Here is a 16,665-nt window from a genome sequence, read left to right as displayed (position 1 = left end):
TAGTCTCTGGGAAGGGAGTGTGACTGTGGGATAGCAGGTATAGTAGGGAGAGATGGTGCCTATAGTAACAGTGGGATAATAGTCTCTGGGAAGGGAGTGTGACAGTGGGATAGAAGGTATAGTAGGGAGAGATGGTGCCTATAGTAACAGTGGGATAATAGTCTCTGGGAAGGGAATGGGACTGTGGGATAGCAGGTATAGTACGGAGAGATGGTGCCTATAGTAACAGTGGGATAATAGTCTCTGGGAAGGGAGTGTGACTGTGGGATAGCAGGTATAGTAGGGAGAGATGGTGCCTATAGTAACAGTGGGATAATAGTCTCTGGGAAGGGACTGTGGCTGTGGGATAGCAGGTATAGTAGGGAGAGATGGTGCCTATAGTAACAGTGGGATAATAGTCTCTGGGAAGGGAGTGTAAATGTGAGATAGCAGGTATATTAGGGGGAGATGGTGCCTATAGTAACAGTGGGATAATAGTCTCTGGGAAGGGAGTGTGACTGTGGGATAGCAGGTATAGTAACGAGAGATGGTGCCTATAGTAACAGTGCGATAATAGTCTCTGGGAAGGGAGTGTGAAAGTGGGATAGAAGGTATAGTAGGGAGAGATGGTGCCTATAGTAACAGTGGGATAATAGTCTCTGGGAAGGGAGTGTAAATGTGAGATAGGAGGTATATTAGGGGGAGATGGTGCCTATAGTAACAGTGGGATAATAGTCTCTGGGAAGGGAGTGTGACTGTGGGATAGCAGGTATAGTAGGGAGAGATGGTGCCTATAGTAACAGTGCGATAATAGTCTCTGGGAAGGGAGTGTGAAAGTGGGATAGAAGGTATAGTAGGGAGAGATGGTGCCTATAGTAACAGTGGGATAATAGTCTCTGGGAAGGGAGTGTGACTGTGGGATAGCAGGTATAGTAGGGAGAGATGGTGTCTATAGTAGCAGTGGGATAATAGTCTCTGGGAAGGGAGTGTGACTGTGGGATAGCAGGTATAGTAGGGAGAGATGGTGTCTATAGTAACAGTGGATAATAGTCTCTGGGAAGGGAGTGTGACTGTGGGATAGCAGGTATAGTAGGGAGAGATGGTGCCTATAGTAACAGTGGGATAATAGTCTCTGGGAAGGGAGTGTGACTGTGGGATAACAGGTATAGTAGGGAGAGATGGTGCCTACAGTAACAGTGGGATAATAGTCTCTGGGAAGGGACTGTGGGATAGCAGGTATAGTATTGTATTTTTTAATAAGGTCCTATGCTCTACCATACTTTAAAATGGTATAACTAAAGCTCTTCTGTATCCACTGCTAAGGTCTGTAGTCCAATCATAGTTGTGAGTAACTCTGCTCCATATAAAGCAAATACTTCCCCCATTACATATTGGAGAAACTCTTACAAACAAGCTGTTCCATTGTGCAAAACATTTGCCAAGCACCAAAGAATGGGGGGGTATATACTTTAGAATGAAAAGGCTGTAGGAATGTATTTCCTGATACTCATGGGATGGTCTCTTTCCCTTTTCCTGGAAGAAAAACAGCAGCCCCGCCATGTGGATATCCTTCTCAATATATGATGGACCTTGGCCTTTAATTAAGATTGCGCAAATAATTAAAAAACTTTATAAATATCTGTACAGCTTGTGTGTCCCAATACTGAGCTGCACCAGATATACTATAATGTATATAGATGGCAGTATGGAATTGCACGTTGGATTTTTGGTCCTATTTACAGGGGACAGTTCACCTTTAAATAACTGTTTGTGAGATGATAAGTTGAGACAATTTGCAATTGGCCCTTTTTTCTATTTTTATGGAGGGTTTAGGGAGTATTTCGTTTCTTGTTTAGCAGCTACTTGGTTTCTAGGGTCCAACCTGCCCTAGCCATGAAGCAGTGGTGTGAAAGATGGAGTAGAACAGCAGAGGGCCTGAAGGGAAAGATTAGTACGACTATTAACTGCCAGGGTCGGTGACCCCCCCCAACGGAAGTATAAGAAATCAGACCAGTGGAGGATATTGCGCAGTAAAAGTCAAGGGAAAGGAGAGCAGAGTCGCTAGCGCTAAGGCCATGTTGTCAGTGTCCCGCTGGGAACATTACGTGTCATTAGCGAGTTCCCCGGGTCACGCACCCCTGTGTCACCCCAACACGGGACTCTCTAGTCAGTTTACCGGAGATCGGCTCGCTGAAGCACAACAGGCGGTTCCCCCCGCGGGTCCGGTTCTCTCGAGGTGGCCTCACTGCTCGTCACTGCCGATACAACCAAACGGGATGGACTTGGGCGCCCGCCGCATTGTTTGCATTCCATTGCGGTCACGTGGAAGGTCCCGCCTGCGTCATCGCTGTGGCGAACTGGGGATTGGAAGGCGTGAAAGGGGGCGTGGACTGTGGGAATCCTTCTGTTTTCCCTCTCTTCGGCCTGTGGCGCGGTTAACTTGTTCAGTGCTGAATTCTCAGAGTTTCCAGAAGCCGCTTGATGGCTTCTCTCATTCACCGCAACACCCTTCTACCTCCTGCTGTGACCCTTCCAGCCCCAGTGGCCCTAATTAGTCATGTTAATTAGCCTTTTAGTTAATCAACCTCAGCCCTCCCTCCAGACTGAATGCCATCGTAATAGGTCCCAGTGGCTAAACTTGCTGTGGTAATGAACCCATACCTCCCAACATTTTGGAAGTAAAAAGAGGGACAAATTTTTTTTTCCGCACGTAGCGCAGCAATTTTTTTGGCCACACCCTTTCTGTGGCCACACCCCCTAATTACCATGTTTGTTTTACAAAATTTGGCAGGTTATGAAAGTTTCTCCTTATCTAAACTGTGTTTTTGTGTCTCAAAATTGTTACAAAGTATCTTACTTGAATCAAGTTAGTTGTTCTGTGCTCTCTGCTAAAAGCCAATTTAGTGAGAAACTTTGTTTCTTTTTCTGGCTGTTCCGTGCAGAGAAAATCGGGACTTTCCAGTACAAATGAGGGACTGCGGGTTGAGCTGTCAAAAGAGGGACTGTCCCTCCGAAAAAGGGACAGTTGGGAGGTATGAATCTTGGTGACATTTTAACAAGCGGTTGCTACATGCCTGTGCTTAGTAACCCCTCAGCAGCTATAACACCACTTTTTATAGTGTCTGGGGCTCATTACAACTAGGCTTCAGTCCTGCAGGTACGACTGCTCTCCCCTGCTGCTGCACCACGTGACCTTGCCAAGCTGTGAAGTTGCCAGGGGAACCACAGGCGGCCAGGGCTGAGGGAGGTGACACGTGACAGACTCAGATGAAATAAGAGCTTTGTTGTGTCTACTACAGCCCTCTTGTATCATAAACATTCACAGCAGAGGCAGAAATGAGAAAAATCTCGGTTTCAATGACAGAAAAATGATGTACACATCAGTTATATCTTTATACCCCACTACCCCTCCCCCATCTTTCACTACCGATCCCCCCATCTCTCTTCCCCACTACCCCTCCCCCCACCATCTTTCTACCCCACTACCCATCTCTCTTCCTTATTACCCCTTCCCCATCTTTCTACTCCACCACCCCTTCCCCATCTCTCTTTCTTACTACTCCTCCCCCATCTTTCTACCCCACTACCACTCCCCCAACTTTCTACCCCACTGCCCCTCCCCATCTCTCTTCCCCACTACCCCTCCCCCATCTTTCTACCCCACTACCCCTCCCCCAACTTTCTACCCCACTGCCCCTCCCCATCTCTCTTCCCCACTACCCCTCCCCCATCTTTCTACCCCACTACCCCTCCCCCATCTTTCTACCCCACTGCCCCTCCCCCATCTCTCTTCCCCACTACCCCTCCCCCATCTTTCTACCCCACTACCCTTCCCCATCTCTCTTCCTTACTACCTCTCCCCCAACTTTCTACCATACTGCCCTGAAAGTGCTCCCAGATATTCACATTCAGGGCCTTTCCTCTAAGTCTTGTAGTCAATTTCAATGGCAAAAAAACAATATGTTTCATCTGCCTTTGAAAATGCTAGAAGACATTGCTTCCCAAGCCGATTACTTGGTACTCAGTGTCGACAGACTGGGCCGACAGGACACCGGGAAAAAGCCAGTGGACCCAGCCTTCATGGGCCCCTTCTACCCTGAAGGGACTGATTGGTCAGGGACTTTGATATAAGTGGGGTCATTGGTCATTTATGACTAAGCGCCCTGAATGGGTGTGAAACGCGTAGGGTGGTGGAGATGCAGATTTATATACCTTTAACTTTGTATAAATAAAATATTCTTCAATCTAAATCGATTCGAGTTTACAGGTTGATCCCATTCACCCGAATTGAAAAATTCGAATTTCTTTTTTACTTAGATACTAACTAACTAGATACTGTAATTCATTGCACAGTAACACTGTTTGTGACACCCTTAGCATGTACAATGATACCAGAAAACTCTGAGTATAACTTGTAACGTATTTGTGCCAACTCTTGCACTGGCATTTTAGGGTAAAAAAAAATATTGTGGAAGAAGAAAAATGTTTTTTGTGCTTAGCACATGCTGCACTTGCACTTGTAATGAGTCCCGATCCCCATGTATATATAAATACTGCGATGTAGTGATGTCTGAAAGTTTGTGACCCCTTTTGATTATTCAAAATGTGTGCATAAATATAACTTAAAATGTGATCTGTTTTTCATATGTACAAACAATATCATGCTTGTACTGAGCATTCTGAGTTGTGTTTTACTCCATTTGCGCTTGAGTGCGTTTGTTAGGGTAGCACTAGGCAAAAACATGCTTACATTAAAAAAAGCAGTTAAATGCAATATATGGGTTTTTGCATTCAGCATGCGCTTGAAAAACGCAGAAACAAATGTCGGTGTGTAAGAGTGCTTAGGGCAAGGCCAGACGTGGCGTTTTTGCAGCGTTTTTACGTTGCGTTTTTAAAAAAGAACAGCCAGGCGTAAATACGCATAATCTGCACTACCACTGAAACTAATGGAATACGCACACAAGTCACTGAAAGCAAAGGTTTACATGTTTTTCCCCAAACAAATACAGTTTGTAACTTTAAAAGAGAATTATGTTTATTACTCATTCGTTCAATGGAATTCTTATATCTAGTTTTAGGGCTTATTTATGCAGAAATATGTCACAATGGTTCACACAATTTCAAGCACCACTGTATGTTTCATTATAGTTCTTACACTGTCCTTGTACAATTAAAGGAGAAGTAAAGCTTAACCAAAGAAGTACCCAGAAATGTTTGACATTATGTTTTAGGCTTCTGTACCAGTCCAAGGCACTTAAAGCCCTTTAGCAGTAAAGATCTGTGTCTCCAAAGATGCCCCAGTAGCTACTCATCTTCTTTTCTGCTGATTCACTGCACATGCTCTGTGCTGCTGTCACTGAGCTTAGGGACCCACTCACAATATACAGTACACATAGAATATAAATGTGACAATATAAGGCTGATTAGTAATTAATACAGATAATTACTACATCGCAACACCGAAACTAGTGCAACTAACACGAGAATTTAATAATCAGCCCTGTAGCATCAGCTTATATTACAGACAAACTTCATTTTCTGCTGGATAATTAGTGACGAGCCCTAAGCTTAGCTTCTCAACAGCTGCTCAGAGCCCACTGAGCATGTGAGTGTCACAGACACTTTCCAAGATGGTGACCCCCTGTGACAAGTTTGAAGTCCTGGATCATTGCTGCTATTGACAAGCTGAAACTTTAGGCTGGTACAAGAAGTTTAGTATATAAAATACAGGAAAACAGGAAAAAATTATGTAAAATCCGGGAAAATGTAAAATCAGGGAATTAAAAAAAAGTTAAAGTAACTTTTTATTTATGTACTGAAAGGATATAAGAACAGGAATCAGTTTTACTACGAGATACAATATTTACTGTGTTAATAATAAGGGTTGAGTGTTAATGTTACACTATGGGGGACATATGCAAGTCTCTCTGTCAGTCACATACACAACCTAAAGCAATAAGTGATTGGTGCCAGACTGTATAAGGGGCAGACTCATTGGAATTGATCATTTACAGGCAGAACCATGGCAAAATTTACATCTGGTTAGTATTTTAAACTAACTTATTTCACAAATAATAACATTCATAGAGGTAAAAAAGCAGTTTTTGGAAACATCTGGACAAAATTTTGATGTAAAATCTGGGAAAACATTACTTAAAATCAGGGAAATGCACCCATTGAAATGCTTTATAAATTGGTGGGACCGCAAATTAAAAATGTAAAATGCGGGGAAACTTAAAATCAGGGCACTTAAAATCGACGTTTCACTCTATGGCTTTTTTTCACTTTTAGGTTTTAGTTCTCCTTTAACCAGGTTAGTCAGACAAGCTGCTATTGTATTCCTGTTTGCTTCATGACAGGCACAGTCCTCAGCATTTATTCCAGCCCTGCTAGAAGTGAATTGTTAACCTTGAGACTGTGTGTGTACACTGCCTCTGAAATGCCTGTAATAAGACATTGTTGGCTTTTCATTTTACTGCTTTTTGTAGACAGAAGGCTAACCCATTTGGGCCAGTCGTTCACTTTTGGGCCAGCATGGTATTTGTCTAGAAGTATCCAGGGCTGGATGTAGGGTATAGGCACACAGGCTGTTGTAAGATTGGGTATTTTTGCAGGCTGAGAAAAGCACATCTGCTCAGTGCCCCTGCTCCATTGGTTTGAATCTGATCAGCCCTTATGCGGTCACACACAGGCTGAGGTCAGCCCAATTACGCAGGCTGAAAACAGCCGCTGACAACAGCCTTAAGGGTAAGTCCACACTGGGCGTTTTGGGGAGATTCGGTCGCCTTTGGAAAACGAATCACCACGTGTGATTAGCGCCGGCATTTTTCATTTTAGCCCGCGCAGAGTGAGGGAACGCGTTTGGGGAGATTGGAGGAAAACGAGGCGATTAGTCGCCAGGCGACCAAATCTCCCCAAAACGCCCAGTGTGGCCTTACCCTAAAGATGCTGTGCCCCTAGGCATCCCCACTACTCGCACCCAGTACAATTATTCCCCAGCAGCCATACTGGCTGACCAAAGTGCACTGTGTCTGGTTAGCCTAGAGGAGATGCATCACTATTAAAAAAAAATATTAAACTGTTTTGGATATTAAATAAATCTACAAAAAGCTTGTATGTGTGAATCCCTCAGCCTAACATTGTTCTGTAGTTGGCGAGTTGCAGATCAGGTTGTGGATAAAGTATATGCAGGTCAATCAGCACGTCCAAGTGGGTTAAAATGTGGGTTGTGGGTCCAGGTTAAAATAATTGGTATCTCCCAGTGCAAAGTACAAAAACATACCTCCCAACTGTTCCGTTTTTAGAGGGACAGTCCCTCTTTTGACAGCTCAACCTGCAGTCCCTCGTTTGTACTGGAAAGTCCAGTTTTTCTATGCACTGAACAGCCTGCAAAAGAAACAATGTTTCTAACTTAATTGGCTTTTGGCAGAGAGCCCAGAACAGTCACCAGGTGCACTTGGAACCTTTTGTAACAATTTCAGATAAGCAAATAAGTAATTGCAACAATATAAGATAACAGGAAAAGTTAGACTCACAGCTTAAAGGGCAATTCACCTTCATTAGCAAAACTGTAATAACTGGAAGGAAAAAAACACAGAAATGTGTTTAAACTTTCATAACCTGCCAAATTTTGTAAAATGAACATGGTAATTAGGGGTTGTGGCCACAAAAATGGGCGTAGTCAAAAAAAATTGGACGTGCTACGCACGCCAACTTTTTTGTCCCTCTTTTTATTTCCAAAATGTTGGGAGGTATGCAAAAAGGATACTACTGGCCATTTTCACAAAACCTCCTCCTGCATTTTGTAAGTAGCCACAGGCCCCTGAACTCTGTTTTGGAGTGCAGAGACCTGTGTGTAACCTTAATACACAAGGTATGGAAGACTTTCTCTTAAACAGTTGTAGTTTATTGCTGTGACTCCTTCATAACAGGTAAACAGTGGCACAACCTTTTCTCCTAACCTCTCCCTAACAAACACTGCTGTCCCTTCCTCTATCACTGCCATAATGGCCACTGTATTTCCTGTTCCTGTTTGCTTTATTCACTCTTCAGTACCAACAAATTTCACAGTTCAACTTATGACTCACTGCCATCTAGTGGACAAACTAATTATACATTAACCATTACTTAACAATTCAAATTTCACCCCTTTACATGTGGCTTGCCTCATAGATGGATCACTCACTGTGTGCATTAGGCCGCACTCAATCTAAGCAGGGTGGGAAGGCACATAGGGACCCTTTTGTGCATTGCACCTACACACACAAATGACATGCACCTAATTAATCACTTGGTAATGCTGTTTTAGACGCCATGCACAGGCATCCTCTGATGCAAACAAAATGTGAACTGACGACTGAGGACATAAGTTGTGTGAAAGTTGAGGGGTCTGAAACGGGGAGGCCAATTTATCAAAGTCTGAATTTATCTAATTTTCTGAAAAATACTCCGCACGGGTTTTTTCATTCTTCCGAAAATTTTCCGGTGCGGGAAAAAACCCGAAAAAAACAAATCGTACAAAGTTTTTCGGTTTTTCCACTCGAAAACTCAGATTTTTTTCTGATTTTTGCCCAAAAACCACAAAATGTTGAATCTTAAATGATTGCATGAAACCCTGCGCATATCAAGATATCTTAAATTATATGCAACCTCTGCAGTTCTGAGATGCCGGATTTTCAGATTCTGACTTTTTCCATCCTCAGGGTATAATAAATCCTGAAAAAATAAAATTTCCCACTAAAATTTAGGATTTTATAGTAAAAAACACAAATTTTTCTGTTTTTTGGCATTCAGACTTTAATAAATAACCCCCTTAGTGGCCATCTGCAGGTATGCTGCAATCCTGAGGAATATAAAGGTTTGGGTATCCAGGTAACAGATCCCATACCTTTATATCAAGGCATATCTATAATGTTGGGGCCACTGGTGCATTTAAAATGTATAACTATAAAACATTTCTAAGTTTTAATCATAATCACAATTAGAATGTGGAAAAAGTTGTCCAATCAGGTTGCACGATGAATACAGTTTTGCAAAACTGTTAATGCTGGATGTGAGCTGAGCCAAGGTTGGAAGTTGTTTGAGTGTAATTCCTTGATAAGTCTTAAAGGGGATGGTACCCTGAAATTCACTATTAATTATTCTGCTGGCAGTGATGCCTTCTTCCAGCTTCAGCCCTGGAGGCTGCTCTATCTTTATAATGGTAGTTATCCACCCTGTACCTGGATAAAATTCTCTTGATGAAAATTTGTTCTTGTGCTCTTAGTAAATGGAAGAATATTCACTGAAGAAATTTACCTGGAATGTATGTCAATGCAAAGAGAATTTCACCAAATAATTCTCCAAAACTTGTTGTATTCTCCTTTTAGTCAGTTGGCAAAGTTGAGAAGAATCCAAAATGTCCTTTTATTTCTGAGCTATGGAGTTTGCTTGAAAAATTTCTAAATGAAAAATTGAATATTGACCTTAAACTGTCTCCTGAATCTGCATTACTAGATCTTTGGGCATTGTCTTCTGAAGGCGGAACTCCAAAGATTAAATCTTTGAATAATTTTAAACATCTTGGTCATTTGGTCATAGCCGCTACTCGTAAATCCATCTTTTTATATTGGATCCAAGACACTTCCCCAGACTTAAAGGAAAACTATACCCCCAAAATGAATACTTAAGCAACAGATAGTTTATATCAAATTGAATGACTTATTAAAGAATCTTACCAAACTGGAATATATATTTACATAAATATTGCCCTTTTACATCTCTTGCCTTGAACCACCATTTCGTGACTCTATCTGTGCTGCCTCAGAGATCACCTGACCAGAAATACTGCAGCTCTAACTGTAACAGGAAGAAGTGAGGAAGCAAAGGGCAGATAAGTCTGTTAATTGGCTCATGTGACCTTACATGTGGTTTGTATGTGTGCACAGTGAATCTTACGATCTCAGGGGGCGGCCCTTATTTTTTAAAATGGCAATTTTCTATTTATGATTACCCAATGGCACATACTACTAAAAAAGTGTATTATTATGATAATGGTTCATTTACATGAAGCAGGGTTTTACACATGAGCTGTTTTACTCAGTATCTTTTAATAGAGACCTACATTGTTTGAGGGGTATAGTTTTCCTTTAAAGGTCATCTTGTCCTACCTGAAATCTCTCTGCATTGATGAAGCAATAGGTTTTAGGTCTGGTAATTTAGGTCTTAGAGAAAATTTTCTCTAACACTCTGGTCTCCCCTTTTTAAAATTCTGAAGTCTGAAGATAAAATTTACATAGAAAAAGGTATGTATACTTCAGATGAAAACTCCTCTTCTTTGGCACATTGTAAGTCTAAGATTGATTGAATGAAGAAGTGATAATTTTGTTATTTATTTGGGTAATTATTTTGTTATGTTTGTTGATAGAGAGGAAGACTTTATCTTATTTTATTTAATTTTGTTTTTCTTTGATGAATTTTGTTGATGTCCTTACTGGATGTTTTGTTAACAATGAACTGCTACATAATATTTCTTATTATTATGTAATTGGCTAATGTTATGCTAAGCTATTGCTTTGCTGCTCTTTGTTCTTTCTGTTTTTTTAAAATGCTAATAAAAAACAATTGAAAATAAAGAGAAGAATCCAGATTTTCAGTTTTTCATTTTAGTAAATTTACTGAAAAAAACCTTATACAATAAATAAACCCAATAGGATTGTTTTGCCACCAATATGTTCATGCAGCTTAGTTACCATCAAGTTACTATTTTATTAGTACAGAGAAAAAGGAAATCATTTTTTAAAATGAGAATAATTTGATAAAAGTGGAGTCTATGGGAGATGGCCTTCATGTAATTCTGAGCTTTTCAGATTTAGTATAATATGGAGCTTTCTGCATTTCAAGATAACATACCTGTGTATTTCAGTGATGCTTAAGGTGGCCATAGGTGCACTTATAATATCGTACAAAACAAATTTTCATCCGATATTCGGTGCGTGTATGGTGGGAGATGAGCTGACTGATATCGGCAGAAGACTTGGATATCGTTTGGCTCCTCGATTGGGCTGGCCGAAAAATTTTGATCGAGTGCCTTTGAAGGCACCTGAACATCGGCCATTGTTAGTGCCGAATCGTCTGGTAGAATTCTATTGTTTCTACCTGTATATCTGACCATTCAGCTCTACACGTGTGTATTGAAACCAACAATCTTTCTTGGAGACATCTTTTCCAGGAAAGATCGTAATTGTTTCGTCTGTGGCCACCTTTATTTTATCCATTGCTCAAACATTTCTGCTGGGGACACCTGAGCTAAATGTAGAGCAGAAGCCTCTCCCTAAAATAACTGCGGAAGTACAAACTCAAAACTTTGGCTTATATTTATTTATATATAAATAAATGAATTAGTCTTATTCAGATCAGACTGAGCCTGTGCGACACTGGGAATAAACCCGGTGTGCCTGCCGACCTAGATCCAATCCCCTATTGCCCACCACCAGGCCCGGACTGGCAATCTGTGGGTTCTGGCAAATGCCAGAGGGGCTGCTATAAGGTGTCATAGAAAGTCAGTATTTTGTGGGCTGGCGGGCGCTGTTTGGGCCTCTGTGTGGGCTGATTGGGCCTCTATGTACCCGATCTTGTCCTTCATATGAAACTTAGTTGCCAAAGCACTTCCATGATGTATTTATAGGGCAGCCCTCCAGCTTTTCATAACTTCATCTGCCTCTAATGCTATGTACAATTGCCCCAATACACACACACACAGGGCTGGACTGAGAGTCAAAATAGGCCCTGGCATTTCAGGTACAAAGAGGCCCTACACAGAGGCCCAAACAGACCCCACCAGCCCACTAACTTTCTATGGCACTTTATAGCAGCCCCTCTGGCATTTGCCAGAACCCACAAATTGCCAGTCTGGGCCTGCACACACTCACAGCATAAACTCTTATGTGTTATATGGATTAAGGCACACCCTGCAGCAAAGATTCTGATATTAAACATCATGGGGTTCAATGTCATCATATGGTTCATTACTAGATCTATATTTGTAAATCTCTGGCATCATTATTCTGTTATGGTTTCCTTACTAATGGAGATGGTTTATGGAATGTCTATGAAGTGAATGAATGGATGTTTAGAATTTTTTTAGAGTGTAGCCAATAATTCTTTTACTGGGGGGCAGTAGCCATGACGTTCTTTTTTGGTTGATGTGCCAAGATAGTTCATTGACAAGTCATAGCCCAGTCTTTCCCCTGATTTGGGACCAGTCACAGGGGGAGATTTATGCCTCATTTTTCATGAATATGTTGCATTGTTGTGCAGCATAACTTCACCAGATTTTGCAGTCGGTTTCAGCAATTACATAACCATTTTGACTTCTTTCTATTCCCGGCCATGTTGAATCATTTGGCCAGCGAAGTCTGAAAACAGAGCCTCAAGCAAGAAGCATGTACACTATAGCCATTGTTTGACTCACATCATTTCCTGAATCTCCTTCCTCATACCCCCCCCCCACACACACACACACACCCCATGTGACAGGGGCCCCCTCTCCAATTCAGCCGTTGGTTTCTAAATAGATTAAAACAAATATTCTTGCCACTGTAACCCATTCAGGCCCAAAATAAAAGCACAATAGATATGAATGCCAGGAATGCGAGCCGGTGACATTCCAGGAGAGAATAGCAACTTTTGCAATTACAGTCACCCAATATCAACAATTGTGGGATTTGTTTGTTGGGCTCGAGGCATTCTTTTAAGGCTATTCAGCAAGGGATATTTACAGATTAAGCTGCTCTTCCTGGAAGAATAGGGCTTCCGGCTTTTCTTCATGCCACCCTTCCCTAGAGAAACGTTAACAGAGATAGTTTATTTAGTTATTACAAGCTGTACATATCTGCCATTTCTTTCCCGTGATTTAGAAGAAAGATTTTTTTAAAAAAAAAACAGGATTATACATGTTTATAGAAATCACTGTTTCTAGATATACATTTTGATGCCAGTCCAACCTATTTGGCCACCCAAACACTGGGATAATCATTAGACTCATCGGGAGAGGATAATACTCATGGCCTCACCTATTTGGATTGTCTAGCCTTGCCCATCAATATCTGAATTTCTGATCAGATATCATTTAAGTAGGCTTTTGTCCTAATACAGAGACCAATATCTGCCTACTTTCTCAGAACTGGTAGCCAATATTGTCCCATATTTTCCCGTACTAAAGTGCGAAATGACTAATGATTGGAGTAACTTCGCTAGTGATGGAGATAGCGGTACTTCGCTCCCTAACGCCAGGTGAATTTGTGCTCTGGAGAATGGACGTAACTACGCAAATTCACTAAGATGTGGATTTTACTGAATATGAGCTCTTGCACCAGACTTGCCTTCTCCACCTCAGACCAGACAAAGTGCAATAGCAATAGTACCGTCTTTTCCTTTTTCAGGGTGATAGGCTGAAAAAAGAGCGTAATTTTTTTTTGGGTTAATCAGCTTCCCCCCTACATTTCCTAATATATACACTGGGCTCATGTGTAGGGCAATATAACAACTAGTGTAATGTATTGGCTGCAACATATACGTCCATTGAACTTTAACTTCCCACCGTATGCAAATTAGACAATGCTAACTTTCTTGCTTGGCAAAGAAACGCAAGCGCAACTTCTGCTGAAAAAATAGAGGTTTGTAATCCAGATGTCAGGGTAGTAAAGTGTGGGGAAGCTTCAATGTCCAGCCCAATTGTCTAGGTCTAATCAGTAGAAAGGGAAAACGTCTATGCGCTTGGCTTATTTATTTGGTCCCATATATATTTATATATATTTTTTTAAGATATATACTGTATTTGTCTTATTATTCAATCTCTGGGGTGGGGGGGGGTATTGGAGGGACAGCCCAGAGTTGCTCTAATATGGTTTATAGTTTAGAAATAGTTTATAGTTCAGCAAGCTGAGTAGACATATCTCTTGCTTTTCAGTAGTTTTCCAAGCCTGGTTGTTTCATACTTGGCATACATACACTTGCCATTATCTGAGTCTGCCCCTCTGGCACTTTATTGGTCCTTGGAAAGACCTGACGAATGATTTGACTAATAACCAGCCAGATATCTGATGTGTAGGTTTGAAAATCCCATTTGACAAGGAGCACATGAGCAAGCTAATACAGTTCAAGGCTGGTACTGGGGGAGCAGAGGCATATGTCTAGGGCACAACTAGGGGGTCAGGCAATTAAAAGTACTGTTTATCTCTTATAAAGAAAGGGTTTAACAGAAGGCTTTGCTCCCTCTACAGGCAATCCCACATAATGTTTTCTGAAGAAGGTGAGTAGTACCAGTGTGAGGCTGGTGAGCTGGGAGCCAGAGGGACAAGGGGGGGGGGTGTAGTGTGGCTTGCTGGCCATAAAGCAGGTGGCTGTGGCTAGCAGGGAAGTGGGAGATGAAATGAAAGAGGGGGTGTTGAATCAGGTGAGTCAGGTGTGAAGGTTTCCTCTGTGCCCCACTCTTCTCTCCAGTGAGAACTAGGCTTAAAGGGAATCCAAAAGCTAGCTAAATAAATAAATGAGTTGGTGTTAACTTATTCACAGTGGTGATCTGAGCAGTTTTTAATTTACATACATTTTCTGTTTTCAGGTGTTTCTGAGATATTATCAGCTTTATGCTGCCAGGCAGACATAGGGCTCAACATTCTTTTTGAAAGCCCAGTGTTTCACTGACTCTAACTGTCTATGTGCCTCCTGGATTCATTAAACCATTTGGAATGTTGACCCACAGTTGAGAAATAAGGTTGGTACCAGTAGTCTGCTCAAATTAGCCGTTCATTTGGATAAGTGTTGTCCAACTTATTACATGTAGTGGGACGTTTTTTTCTCGCATAGCGCGTTCAACGGCCACATTATATTAAAATGATGATGTCATCATACAACAAAGTGTACAGTGCCCGTGATTAGACTCGGGTCATAAAAACCTTTGGAGGGCTGCATCCACCCATGGGCCTCCAGTTGGACAGCCATGATTTCGTTGAATGTCACGGAATGGATGGCTCTGGATTTAGCGAATCTAAATGCAGGATGTATTGGCAGTTGGTAAAGAAACACCAATACAGTCATAGGTCAAGTGGTTACCATTATCCAGTATTACCGAGTAAACAGAACCCCTTCTAATAAGCGATCGTTGTGCAAATAAAACAAAGCACACCGTATATGCTTATTGCTTAGGGAAGAATCTTATTCCGATTCTTGATTCTTTCTAGAGGCACATGGATTATAGATTCTGCCTTCAGACACGAGACCCTCTCAACACCATGAAAATTAATGAAACATCTGGGGGGGGCACTGAAGTTTGGGTCTCAGTTCTTTAATTCTAATGAAGCTTCTTTTATTTACTCAGTTATAAAACCTGACAATTCATGTGGCTTATTGCTTTGCGCTATTATTTGTTATATTGAAATTCTTCTTTGTACAATGATCGAAAATCTCACATAACTATACCCCCCCACACACACTATCGCATCTTCTTGGGGGGAGCCAAGTGCATAGTTTTGTAGACCTCCTGAAACTGTGGATTGTTGCCAGGCCACAGGAATTATCCTGAAAATGTTTTTTCTACTTAAATAATGTCAGAGGTCTAACTTTCACAGATGTTCAGTTATGTAGCACCAACATATGCCACAGCTTAGCACAAATGATGTGCAGAAATTGTAAAGGCAAAGAGTGCAAAAAAATGTGTGTGTGCCCTATTTACCTTTGCTATCTACTAATGTATTTCCTGCAGGTTGGCTGTCTTCTTCAGCAACATTTTGGCACATCCGTTTCTGCCACGCAGACTTGCAGTGGTAAATAACAAGGCAGATGCCTTTCTGTCAGGTTTGGAATACAGAGGAAGCTGGTTCCTAGGGGGCCAAGTGAAGTACAAGGGACCCAGTAGGGGGCTGACTTAAAGGAGAATTCAACCGTAACTAAAAAAAACCTACCACCCTACCCTACATAGATCCCCTCCCTCCTCCGACCCAGCCTAGCTGCCCCCCCCCATGGGAAATGCCCCTCGGTGCAGATTCAGGGATCGCAGTTCACCGCAGCCATCTTCCAGGTCTTCGGTAATCTGAGACGGGCAAATTGGCGCATTCGCTGTTGGAGCAATGTACCGGTTTGCGACAACTGCGCATACGCTGAAATAGATGGAAATTGCTGAAGCGCTGGAAGAAGACACGAACTGCGATTTGTTTATTTATTCCCACTTCCCTGAACTTGCAGCAATTTGGCTGTTTTTGTTTTTCCCACACTAATGCCATTAAATCTTTACTTACCTTAATAAGCCATTTCTGAATTTTAACCTCTATATAAATACATGTTAATAATAACTCAGGCTTTACATAGAGACAAACTCCTCCACCGTTTTTTAAAGAGATTCTGTCGTGATTTTTATGATGCAGTTTTAATTTCTAAATTACATTGTTTGCACTGCAAATAATTGACTCTACCAGGTCAGATTTAATTCCTAACCCAACCCAAGTGTTAGGAATGGGTTAGGAATTTTGATTCTTTCAGCCAGTAACAAAGGAGCGATCCTCTTCCGTCTTCTTCCCTTTTTAAATTTCCCAGGGCAGACGCATGAGCAGTAGCCGACTTTTTCGTTAAATTTTCGGCTTTTCACTCTACTGCGCAGCCGGCAGGAAGAGGATCGCTCCATGGTGCTCGCTGGAATAACCCCGTGCCAGTGCA

At 41.7% G+C, this 16,665-nt stretch overlaps 1 protein-coding gene across 2 annotated transcripts in view; it reads right to left on the bottom strand.

Annotated features, from left to right (window-relative positions):
* Nucleotides 1-2,543, bottom strand: part of lats2.S (large tumor suppressor kinase 2 S homeolog) — a 41,385-nt gene extending 38,842 nt beyond the window's left edge. For both annotated transcript variants that reach the window (XM_041584520.1, XM_018250287.2), the window contains exon 1: nucleotides 2,156-2,543. The gene's annotated coding sequence lies outside the window, so the exon portion shown is untranslated. The remainder of the gene's footprint in view (nucleotides 1-2,155) is intronic.
* Nucleotides 2,544-16,665: the final 14,122 nt, after the last annotated feature.

Source organism: Xenopus laevis, chromosome 2S, assembly GCF_017654675.1.
Source record: "Xenopus laevis strain J_2021 chromosome 2S, Xenopus_laevis_v10.1, whole genome shotgun sequence".
NCBI classification, from domain to species: Eukaryota; Metazoa; Chordata; class Amphibia; order Anura; family Pipidae; genus Xenopus; species Xenopus laevis.
The sequence above is the reverse complement of the archived record's forward strand: the minus strand, read 5'-3'. Positions and strand labels throughout refer to the sequence as shown.